The sequence below is a fragment of the Prionailurus bengalensis genome, chromosome B1 (genome assembly GCF_016509475.1).
Source record: "Prionailurus bengalensis isolate Pbe53 chromosome B1, Fcat_Pben_1.1_paternal_pri, whole genome shotgun sequence".
NCBI classification, from domain to species: Eukaryota; Metazoa; Chordata; class Mammalia; order Carnivora; family Felidae; genus Prionailurus; species Prionailurus bengalensis.
In genome coordinates this window covers 17,467,738-17,479,732 of record NC_057344.1, presented here as the reverse complement: position 1 = coordinate 17,479,732, position 11,995 = coordinate 17,467,738, and the positions used below count along the sequence as shown (strand labels likewise).

Below are 11,995 nucleotides of genomic sequence, written 5' to 3'. Positions count from 1 at the left end.
GAATCAGAGCCACTGTGTCCTCTTGTACACAGCCTGTCTGGGGCAGCACAAGTGAAGGTGAAACTCAGCCATCGAAACGCTGCAGTGTTCATAAGACTCTTGCTTTCCCATAGCTGATTGTGAAACTGAAGTTTGACAGAATAAAGGGTTGAAATAAAATGCAATACCAAATAGGAGTTGTCTGTACAGTAGAATTAAAAAACCAACTTTTCATCCATTTCAGAAGAACGTTAAACTTTTTTTTTTTAATTTTTAAATGTTTATCTTTAAGAGAGAGAGAGAGAGAACATGGGCAGGGGAGGGGCAGAGAGGGAGACACAGCATCCAAAGCATCCAGGCTCCCCCTGGCAGCACAGAGCCCGATGCAGGGCTTGACCCACAAACCGTGAGATCATGACCTGAGCTGAAGTCGGACACTCAACTGACTGAGCCACCCAGGTGCCCAGAAGAACATTAAACTTAACAGAGAAAGAGTTTAGGGCATCCTGAAGATTTTCAGAAATGAGTTTACTTGAATTGGAAGGCTAAGGTCTACCAAGAAGTTAGCCCTCTTCGAAGAAGCACTTACTGTATTTAAAACATGCACTGAAATAAAAACACTATTCAAAAATTATTATTCAACAGGAAGTTTCTGGTGCTAAAGGTAGTCGAGAATACATTCCCATTACTAAACCTGTCTAAAATGCATACACATTGTCTAAAGGCAAATTATATACATTTTTTACTTAAACAGGACATCTCAGAACTAAGATATTTCTGGGGAAATGGTTATCTTCATATATATATACATATATATACACATATATACACACATATATATACATATATATACACACATGTATATACATACATATATATACATATATATGTATGTATATATATAATATATGTAGCATATTCTATATATCTTTATGTACATTTGTGTTTCTTATATTATATATCTCTCCTTTAGTTCAGACAAAATTTTGAAACCTATCTCTCTGTTGTCTCTTCACAGTGAAAATAAACAAACCAAAGAAGACAAATGTACAAGTTCAAAAAAGAAAAATCAAAAAACCAAACAGAGGTAAGCCAGTTACTTTGGCGTCTGTAGTCAAGGTACTCAATTCATTTCCAGAATCTTTCGTTTCACATCCGAGCAATATGATCTCAGGGAGTCAGTGCCAAATTAATCACAATGGAAACGCGCTTTATGGCTGACTATTTCATCAAAATGCACTTTGCCTCAGAGAATCATTAAGAGACATGATTCAGGAGGCTTTCCAAAAAAATTAATAGTAATAATCAGGACGTGTTAAAAATGAAGAACTAGTAACTTGTGTCAAACTAAACATTGAACAATGAGCTTTTTGTTGGGTTTTCCGTACAGGTGCCCTGCCCTGTGCAGTAGATGTTGAATATTGACCCCCTGGAAGATCTTCCATCCTGGGAGCTGACCAGCTGTGGTAGTGGTGGCGATCTTGGAATATTAGGCTATCGATGATTTACGAGGTCATGACAAAACTCTAGTTTTTCATAGGATCATTTTTAGTCATTATCTAAGACGGATAGGGCATCAGAGAACCATTCCTTAAGTTCTCATAAAGTCCTCCCGAGCACAATGATGTCACCCACTTACACCGTTGGCTTGTCACAATGTACTGAAAGGTAGACGTGGTGGCGGAGATCCCATGAAGCCCCCTCTCCGCTGGTAAATCCTGCCGGAAGATTAAAAGCATTTTTCTCCCCACTGTCACGGCTTCGGGTTGGGGCATTGCCAACCCACAAAATGAACACGGTGAACGTCCAATAAGCTATGGAGCCGGAGCGGCTACACCCTGGCCTGCCTCTGCCCTGGTATCGCAACTGACGAGAGTCATTATCGCAGGCTGAAATTTGTCTCGCTTTGCTTTTCTCCCCTCACTCTGAGGCTTGGGAAGGGTGTGAGCTGTGCAATCAGATGATGATGCCACTAACACAAATCTCTTCAACAGGAGCCTTCAGGTCATTAATCTCCAATAAAGTAATCTATTTAGGACATTGTTGAAATGGCCTTGGGTCACTTTGCATGATGGCATGAGGATCCCCGGAGATGCACCCCACATTAAATTCATGTGGAGGGAATGGTTTCCCCTTGTCTCCGAGCTTCCCTCCTAACCTCTTCCATTTCTGTAGTGTTGGAGAATCCCACAAATCTCAGTCAGCCAGACTCAGACTGTGCTGGTTCCTCACATGACGGCAGAAAATGGGACAAGAACTCAGAACGTGTGTTGCCTGTGGCTGGAACCATCATCTCATTGTCAACTTTCATCTGCTAAGTGAAAGACGTGAGTTGGCAGGTACCTAATATCTTTCACCTGCTCCCCTTTTGCACTCAACTCTGTGCCCCGGAGATGGGGCCTTGCAGACGATATCACTGACCTTCCTTGCACTGGCAAGCCCCTTCTTTCTCAAGGTGGCCAAACCTGACTCTTTTCTTCCTGGTTCCTAATAACCCCTCCCTTTCCTCCTCCCTTCAGGCTATATTATATTACAAAGTAATAGTTCTTAAAACACTGATACTGGCATAAAAATAGACCAATGGAACAGAATAGAAAGCTCAGAAATAAACCCAAGCATACAGTGTTAACTTTTTTTTTTAAGATTTTACTTTTAAGTCATCTCCATACCCAATGTGGGGCTCGAACCCACAACCCTGAGATCAAGAGTCCTACACTCCATCAACTGAGCCAGCCAGGTGCCCCAGTGTTAACTAATTTCCACCATGGGCACCTAGAATACACAGTGGGTTAAAGAGAGCCTCTTCAATAAATGGTGCTGGGAAAACTAGATATCTACATGCAAAAGATGAAATTAAGACCCTTACACTGTAAACAAACATCTACTCAAAATGGGTCGAAGACTTAGACAAAATACCTGGGATGGGTAAAACTCCTTGAAGAAAATACGGGGGAACGCTTCTTGACATTGATCTTGGCTATGATTTTTTGGATATGACATGAAAAGCACAAGCAACAAAAGCAAAAATAAACAAAGGCTACATCAAACTAAAAAGCTTATGGGAGCTGGGGCGCCTGAGTGGCTCAGTCAGTTAAGCAACCGCTTCTTTTTTTTTTTTTTTTTAATTTTTTTTCAACGTTTTTATTTACTTTTGGGACAGAGAGAGACAGAGCATGAACGGGGGAGGGGCAGAGAGAGAGGGAGACACAGAATCGAAAACAGGCTCCGAGCCATCAGCCCAGAGCCTGACGCGGGGCTCGAACTCACGGACCGCGAGATCGTGACCTGGCTGAAGTCGGACGCTTAACCGACTGCGCCACCCAGGCGCCCCTAAGCAACCGATTCTTGATCACAGCACAGGTCGTGCTCTCATGGTTTGTGGGATCGAGCCCCACTTCGCACTACACTATCAGTGCAGAGCCTGCTTAGGATTCTCTCTCACCCTCTCTCTGCCCTTCCCCCACTGTGCACTCCCTTCCTCTCTCTAAATAAATAATTTTTTTTTTTTTTAAAGCTTCCGGGGCACCTGGGTGGCTCAGCTGGTTAAGCATCTGACATGTGATTTAGGCTCAGGTCATGATCGCAGAGTTTGAGCCTAGCTCATGTTGGGCTCTGTGCTGACAGTACAATGCCCACTTGGGACTCTCTCTCTCCCTCTCTCTCTTTGCCCCTGTTCCTCTCACTCTCTCTCTCTCTCCCTGTCTTTCTCAAAATAAACATAAAAAAATACAAAGCATCTGCACATGAAAGAAAACAGAATGAAAAGGCAACCTACAGAATGGGAGAAAATATTTGTCAGCTATATATCTGGTTAGTGTACAAAATATATAAGGAACTCATACAACTTAATGGAAAGAATAGCAATGATAATAACATGGTTGAAAAATGGGCAGAAAACAGGAATAGACATTTTTCCAAAGAAGACAGCCACATGGCCAACAGACACATGAAAAGATGGGCTACATAACTAATCACCAGGGGAATGCAAATCAAAACCACAGCGAGATATCAACTCACACTTGTTAGGATGGTCATTATCAAAAAGACAAAAGATAACAAATGTTGGTGAGGATGTGGAGAAAGAGAGGAATCCTTGTGCACTGTTGGTGGGAATGTAAATTGGTATAGTCACTATGGAAAACAGTATGGAGGTTTTCCTCCATAAAAAATTAAAAATAGAACTACCATATGATCCAACAATCTCTCTTCTAGGCATATAGCCAAGGCAAATTAAAACAATACTGCGAAGGGATATCTGCACTCCCACGTTTTTTGCAGCATTATTTGCAATAGCCACGGTGTGGAAACAACTTCAGTCTCCATTGATGGATAAACGGATAAAGAAATGGTGGTGTGTATATATAAGGAGTGTTATTCAGCCTTTAAAAAGAAGGAGATCCTGCTATGTGCAACAACATGGGTGAGTCTGGAGGACATGATGCTAAGCGAAATAAGCCAGGCACAGAAAGAAAAATACTGCATGATTTTGCATACGTGTAGAATCTAGAAAAAGTCAAAAATCATAGAAGCAGAGAGTGGAATGATAGTTACCAGGGGTGGGGAGATGAAGAAAACGGGGAGATACTGGTCAAAGGGTGCAGAGTTTCCGTTATGTGGGATGAATAAATTCTAGCGATCTGATGTGCACCATGATGATTATAGGCATTAGTATTGTAGAATGGAGATTTGCTCAGAAAGTTGATCTCAGGAGGTACCCTTACCACACACACGCGAAAGGTAATTATGTGAGGAGATGACTATGTTGATTAGTTTGACTCTAGTAATAACTTTACTCCGCGTATGTAGATCAAAGCGTCACGTTGTACCCAAGATACAGTTTTTATTAAAAAATATAAAAGTTCGACCGCTCTGGGCTTCAGGATGCTGCACTATCTATTGGGATTTCCGTCGGCTGATGGGTCACCTGCTGGAATCACCTGAAAGGTTCATTAAAGCAGATTGCTTAGCCCCCCCGCAAGGGTATTGGATTCAGGGGGTCTTGGGTACAGCCAAACTTGGCATTTCTAACGAGTTCCCAGGTGCTGGTGCTGCTCTGTGTGAGACCACGCTTTGAGAATCACCGCTCTGTACTGACGCCTTTGTTTACAAAGAATATAGGCAAATAGTGTGCAGTAATAGCTGCCAGGAAACCACGCCCAGCGTTGCCAACAGCTGGCTCGAGAGAGGTAATTAATAGGCCCGCTTGTGTCCGTTAGGGTCCCAACTGGAAACAGATGGCACATTTCAAATAGGGTAATTCCCTACAGCCAGTAAGTGAATGTGCAAAGCCCTGGGGTTTTGTACCAAAGACCTAAGCATACAGGTAAAAACAAAACAAAACAAAACAAAACACACACACAAACAAACCACCTGAGCTCTGCCCATCTCCACACGCACTCATTTCAAACAGCTGACATAAGGCCAAGTTACGAGGTTATATCCGTCTGTCCCCTGGCCAAGAGGCCCAAGTAGGTATCCTAGCTGGGTACTCTGACATGTTTTTTTTTTCCAGAGAGCACCTGTTCCCGTTGACCTCTTGATCTCACTAATTTATCTTTCCTCAAAGCATGACTCCTACGTGTCTAGGAAAGCCTTTTGTGATGTGGCAGACTTTTATCTAGGCAGTCCCATCTATCTCCCTTCCTCTGAGCTGGCCCATTTCTCTACCAACTACTGAACCAGCTAGGCTCACTTCAACACATGTGCCCGGGGTCATTTTATTTCTTTCCGTTCCTGAATTTGAGCTTATATCCATTCTTGCTGCCTTCCACGTCTCCAAATACCTGTCAAAAGGTGTTCAACAGACACATCGATCGCTTTAGGTCGCCCTAATTACTACAACATTCTCCTTTTCCTGTTGTATCATTTTGGTATTACGTATTTTTAATAATAACATATTAAAAGAAGAACTTACATAAGGTATTTTTAAGTTAATAAGCACAGAATGAATACAATAGACGAGGCACCCATTCCCTATCTCAGAACTAGAATATTCCTATGCCGGAATGTATCTCGCTATCCCATCCACCAGCCTTCTCTCCTCAAGAAGCCGTGATCCTTTTTAAAAGCAAATAGGCTTATACCTTATGCATATTTTCCCGCACAACATATCATTTTGTTTTGCTGGATTTTGAACAAATTTTCTAGAATTTCTATTTCTTACCCCATCTTCTATTCCTAAAAATCATTCATATTGTTACGTGTACCAACAGTACATTTCATTTCCCCTGTGAAAATTTCACAATGTGAAGATGGTGTAATTTATTTTTTCATTCTCTTGTGTGTGTGTGTGTTTCCAGTTTTTTGTTATTATGAACAAAGCTGCTATAAAACTTCAGGGCGCCTGACTAGCTCAGTCAGTGAAGCATGCGACTCTTGATTTTAGGGTCATGAGTTCAAGCCCCATGTGGGATGTAGAGATTACTTAAAGATAAAATCTTAAAAAAAAAACTGCTATAAATTTTCTTATACATATCACTCGGGTATGTGCCTCTTGGGTGTACTAAGCCTGGTGGAGAATTGCTGGATTTGAGGGGACATGCAGATTCATCTTCACAATTGTTCTCCCACGTACTTGCATCAGAATAACAGTTGCATCCAACCAGTGCAGTATTAAGAGTTCAAGTTGAGCCACCTCTGATATGATCAGGCATCTTAATTTTTGCCAGTATGATTTGTTTTTTTTTAATTTTTTTAATGTTCATTTTTTTTGAGAGAGAGAGAGAGAGACAGAGTAGGAGCGGGGGAGGGGCAGAGAGAGAGAGGGAGACACAGAATCCAAACTAGGCTCCGGTCTCCGAGCTGTCAGCACAGAGCCCGATGCGGGGCTCGAACTCACGAGCTGTGAGACCATGACCTGAGCCGCAGGCAGGTGCTTAACTGACTGAGCCACCCAGGCGCCCCTTGCCAGTAGGATTTGTATATAAGGGTATTACACTGACGACTTCACTTTTATTTCTCTACTAATAAAGGTTTCTCTTCTTATGCACCTCATTCGTTTGTTAGGGCTGCCTTCACCTGTTACCCCGCACTGGGTGGCTTGAAACAACAAAAATGTATTTTCCCACAGTTCTGGAGGCCAGAAGTGCCAAATCAAGGTGTCGGTATGGTTGTGCTCCTTCTGATGGCTCTCGGGAAGAATCCTTCTTTGCATCTCCCAGTTTCTGGTGGTGCCGGGCATTCCTTGGCTCGTGACTACAGAGCCTTTGCCTTCCTGTGGCCTTACTGGTCTGGGTGTCTCTCTCCTGAATGTCCTCTAAATCCTCTTGCCATTGGATTTAGGACCACTCGAATAATTAAGGATGATTAAAATGATCCAGATTCTTAATGTAATCGCATCTGCAAAGACCCCTTTCCCAAAAAGGTCACATTCACAGGTTTTAGGGATTAGGGAGGCACATTTGGGGGGCCACAGTTTACCCCGTGATGTGTACGATCACTATTCATTTCCTCTTCCAAGTTACAGGTTTGTGACTTATCCCATTATTCTATTGAATCTTTCCTGTTTTTCTGTTGAGTCTTTTTCTTTTTGATACGCAGGACTTCTTTATATTAAAGATATTACATTTTTTGTCAATTATATTTGTTAAATGAACATTCTCCCAGTCCTTGGCCTGCATTTTCAGTTCATTTATTTATGTTTAAGTTTATTTATCTTGAGAGAGAGAGAGAGAGCAAGCAAGTGAGCTGAGGAGGGCTGGGGGTGGGGGGTGTGGGGAGAGAATCTCAAGCAGGCTCCACGCTGTCAGCACAGAGCTCAACGTGGGGCTCCAACCTATGAACCGTGGAATCATGACCTGAGCCGAAGTCAAGAGTCGGATGCTTACCCTACTGAACCACCTAGGCACCCCACATTTTCACTTTTTAAAATGCTGTTTTTTGATAAACAGAGGTTCTTGATTTTTATGTAATCGAATTGCCCAATCTTTTCTTTCGCGATTAGAACGTTGTATGGCTTATCTAGCAAATCCTTCCATAGCCCCAAATAAATTATTTTCTTATATTTTCTTCTAACTATTTTTACAATGGGACTTAGAGCCTTGGGTCTTTAATTCGGCAGTGGGATATTTTTGTGCGTAGTATGAAGGAAGAATCGGATTGTACTTTTCTCCATGGGTGGGGATAACCAGTCCCTTTTATCCTGTCTCAGTGTCAGGAGCAGTAGTGGATGTCTCACACTTATGTGACTGCAAGCTTGAGGATATAAGGCACGCGGTGACACGACAAAGGGATTTTAGGTTAAGGACAGAGTCAACATTTAAGTGATATCAGCTTTATTACAGAGCACAATTCAACATATATTATTTAGGAAGACTAAGAACGTCGAGATGAACGTGTACGCTCTACTAACAGCATGACATGCCTGGCGTCCTACAAGCCTTAACTAGTACGATCTCTTAAGTCTATGTCTAGTTAGGCTTAACTATCATTACAAGTAACTTAGGGCCGTTGTGTTAGCATCTGGGGTGGCATATTTACCAAATGACATCACTAAATAAGGTGGTGCCAAGAACCACTCAGTTATTAAGTCTCTCGCACCCATCAGGTGGATGAGTCAGCCGTGCCCCATGTGGCTAAGGTAACTGTGGGCGCACTTGGTTCATTGCATGCCTGTTCAGTCAATCGTGCAAATTAGCCATCGTGTGAGACAGTCAGTTGAGTCCATAATTTCATGTTCAATAAATTGCACACACACACACAAGAGGAAATCTCTCTGAGGTCTCAAAAAAACCCCAGTTTTATAAAACGCGTGGTTCTTTTTCACACAAGGAAAGACATAATTACTTCCACTCAATCTGTCATTTCTGGACTTCATAAAAAACACAAATCCTCTTTCAGAAGTTTGTAACTGGTAAAGATGGCATGATCATGACTTTTAAATGTTGCGTTCTTTTTGACCCTGTTTTGGAAAAGTCATTTGTGGGTAGAAACCCTCAGACCCACTCTGTCCAAAATGGTAGCCATTAGCCACCTATGACCGTCTCAATTTAAGTGATTCAAAATTAAATAAAAATTTCAGTTCCTCATTTTGTGCTCACCGCATGTCAAGTGTTCAGTAATACTATACAGGACAACGTGGACTGAGCATTTCCATCCGCACACAAAGTTCTTTGGGTTAGTGGTGTTCTAGATATTATCTTCCAATCTATTTGTATGGCTCCAACATTCACTTAATCCTTTAAGGTTTACCAAATATTTTCTAATCCACGCTTATTCTGAGTCCTCAGTATGTTATTGGAAGGAAGCCATTATTCCAAATTTTTTATCTATTGCTGAGCAACAAATTCCCCCCAAAATTTAGCAGCTTAAAATAGCAAACATTTATTATCTCACATAGTTTCTGAGGGGCAGGAATCTGGGAGAAGCTTAGCTGGGTGATCTGACTCAGGGTCCCTCATGAGTTTGCAGTCAAGCTGTCTCTGGGGGCTGCATGCATCTGAAGGCTTGACTGGGGCTGGTAGATCCTACTACTTCAGGCTTGGAGTTTCAAATTGGTTGGTTCCAAGTTGGTTGGAACCATGGCTGGTGGAAGAAGCCTTCAGTTCTTCACTATGGGGGTCTTTGGCTTGTCCCAGAGCAAATAATAAAAGAGACAGAAAGAGAGAGAGAGAGAGAGCATACGTGCTTGGTGTTTTTTATAACCTAATCTCAGAAATGACATATCATCACTTTGGGCTTATTCTACTGTCACAGACCCTGGTTGGTAAAATGTGGGAGGAGATTACCCAAAGGTATGAATGTCAGAAGTGAGGATCACTGGGGCCCATCTTAGAGGCCAGCAAATCACACCACTATTTAAAAAGCCGAGTAACTTGCCAGTGAATGTTAGAGGCAAAACTCACTTAAATTCTCAGACTTCTAACTCCTTTCTCTCTCTTCTACACGCTCTGCCTTCACCCATTTGGATCCTGCCTCAATTAAACAGTTTGGCTTTTTTATAAACCAACGACACAGACTAATAATGTTAACCTGCAAACAATACAGCCAAGGTTCAAAAGGTCTTAGAAGCTTGATTAATAACAGTTGTCCCTCTCTTTTTGTTTTGTTTTGTTTTTTTTTCAGGAAAAACAATTACAGGGGAGTAGAAGCAAGTGAAGGAGCCAGCTACTGACAACACTCTCCCCTGGACCAAACTCTCGGCCTCGACCTTGGTGTCTGTCCTTGTTAGGCCTGAATCACCCAGCTGTAGCAAGAATCCTGTTGAGTTGGCTAAGTTACAATCCCCCACCCTGGCTATCTGATCAAATGTTCTTGTCCCGCCATCTCCCAGGTAATATTGGGTCACCTTGGCTGCCTTCAGCAAGAATCCCGTCAGGTCAGTTTGGCCAGAATCCCCTCTCACCCACCTTCCCCTACAAAGATTGCTTTGTTCTTTGTCTCTCATACATCTGCCCACATAGGAGAAGAGGCTTTTTACTCATCGTTGCTTCAAAAAGGGGCAGAGGTAGACTACCTTCCTTCTTAAAGCTGCAAAACAATAAAGCTGACTCAAAGATAACCTTATCTTCAACCATAGCCCATCTTAATAGGAAAAAAGTTTTTTGTTTTTGTTTTTGCTTGAATGATTCTATTTCAATGGAGGGCGGAGTGTGGGCAAAGTGGGCCATGGTGAATATAAACCGATTTCACTTTTTGGCTTGGCATGAGATACTGAGAATCGGAAGAACAAATAGATACATATCCCAAACGTCATGCATGTATTGCCAGTGGGCACGGCAGCTGACTGCTTTATCCTCTGGTGATTGTTTGAAAGCACGGTTTGGTTAACAATCACTGCAGATTCTAAGAAATTACTTCTGGGAATTCCGTACAAAGATATTGGGAAATATGCTAAAAATGCTTCGGCCCTTGAGAGGAAGGAACAGTAGGAACGAAGGAAAATCTTTTAGTTGAACAAATAAAATTTCCTATCCTTATTTTCATCTTCATTATGGTAGGAGAACGGGCAGTGTGCGAGACTGAATCATTATGTATCTAAAAACTTCCTTCTAACCATTAAGGAAAAGTTCCACGTATCGTTTTATCTTGTTGTTAGAGTCAGGCTCAATTCCTATTGACCCATGAGTTGAGAGGTACATCTATTTATTTTTTCTTTCAAATAATTCCTACTATATTTGAAAAAGGATTATCTAGCTGTAGGAGATGATGTCAGTTACAAGCACCCCAGATCTGACACAATCCAGCTTAAATAAGATGGAAACTTACGATCTCCTATAAAAAGAAGTCTTGAGTTAAGATGGCTTTCAGAGACAGTTGATTCAATGTCACTGAGAACCCTTATCTGCTTTCCCTGGTTTAGGCCTCATCCTCAGCAAGTAAGAAAACTGTAATAGTCCCAGGCATGACATCCTAATCTGACAATGTCCACAGAGACACACACTGTCTCTTGTGGATCTCTCTTAGGAGGAAGAACATTTTCTTTTTCCAGGAGCCTTCAGGAAACTTTCTCTGACATGTCATTGGCTATAGTTGGCCCATATGCTCATGACAAATGATACAGAATTATCCTTTGGGCTTGGATAGATCATCTTTTAGAGAAAGGTCTTTGGGGGACTATTACAAGTCTCATTTCCGAAATGGGATTCTTTTCATCTCTGTATCATATTAGCTTTGACGACCAAAACAATTCTACCAAGAAAAGGGATGGGATCTTAGTAGTCAAAAAGTATTGGTAGAGGGAATTTCCCGCATAGTCTTATGGGAATGTATAAAAGAAAGAAAGAAAGGAGAATTGGAGAGAGATAGAAACACTAGTGGTTGCAGACCAGGAAAAGGAAAAGTGAAGTGTAAAATGAAACACTGATCATGAAATCCAGTGAGATGGTCCTTGTCAGAATTCATTGAGAACAATTGGTGTGCATTTTTCCTGCTGTTCAGATTAAAGAAGTTAGAAGTCAGACAATGATTTTGAATCAAAATAAGTTTAAGAGTATGTATATCTGCCTAGAAAAATGGGAAAGCCAAACAAATAATGTGTATTACACATATATTCCTAAACACAATCAGTGATGCTCTC

The 11,995-nt window shown here is 41.7% G+C and overlaps 1 long non-coding RNA gene across 1 annotated transcript; it reads left to right on the top strand.

The window, feature by feature from the left end:
• The first annotated feature begins 2,158 nt into the window (after nt 1-2,158).
• On the top strand, nt 2,159-10,494 carry LOC122467547. Its single transcript, XR_006293005.1, has 2 exons — nt 2,159-2,306; nt 10,042-10,494. It is a non-coding gene; the product is annotated as an uncharacterized LOC122467547 (long non-coding RNA).
• Nucleotides 10,495-11,995: the final 1,501 nt, after the last annotated feature.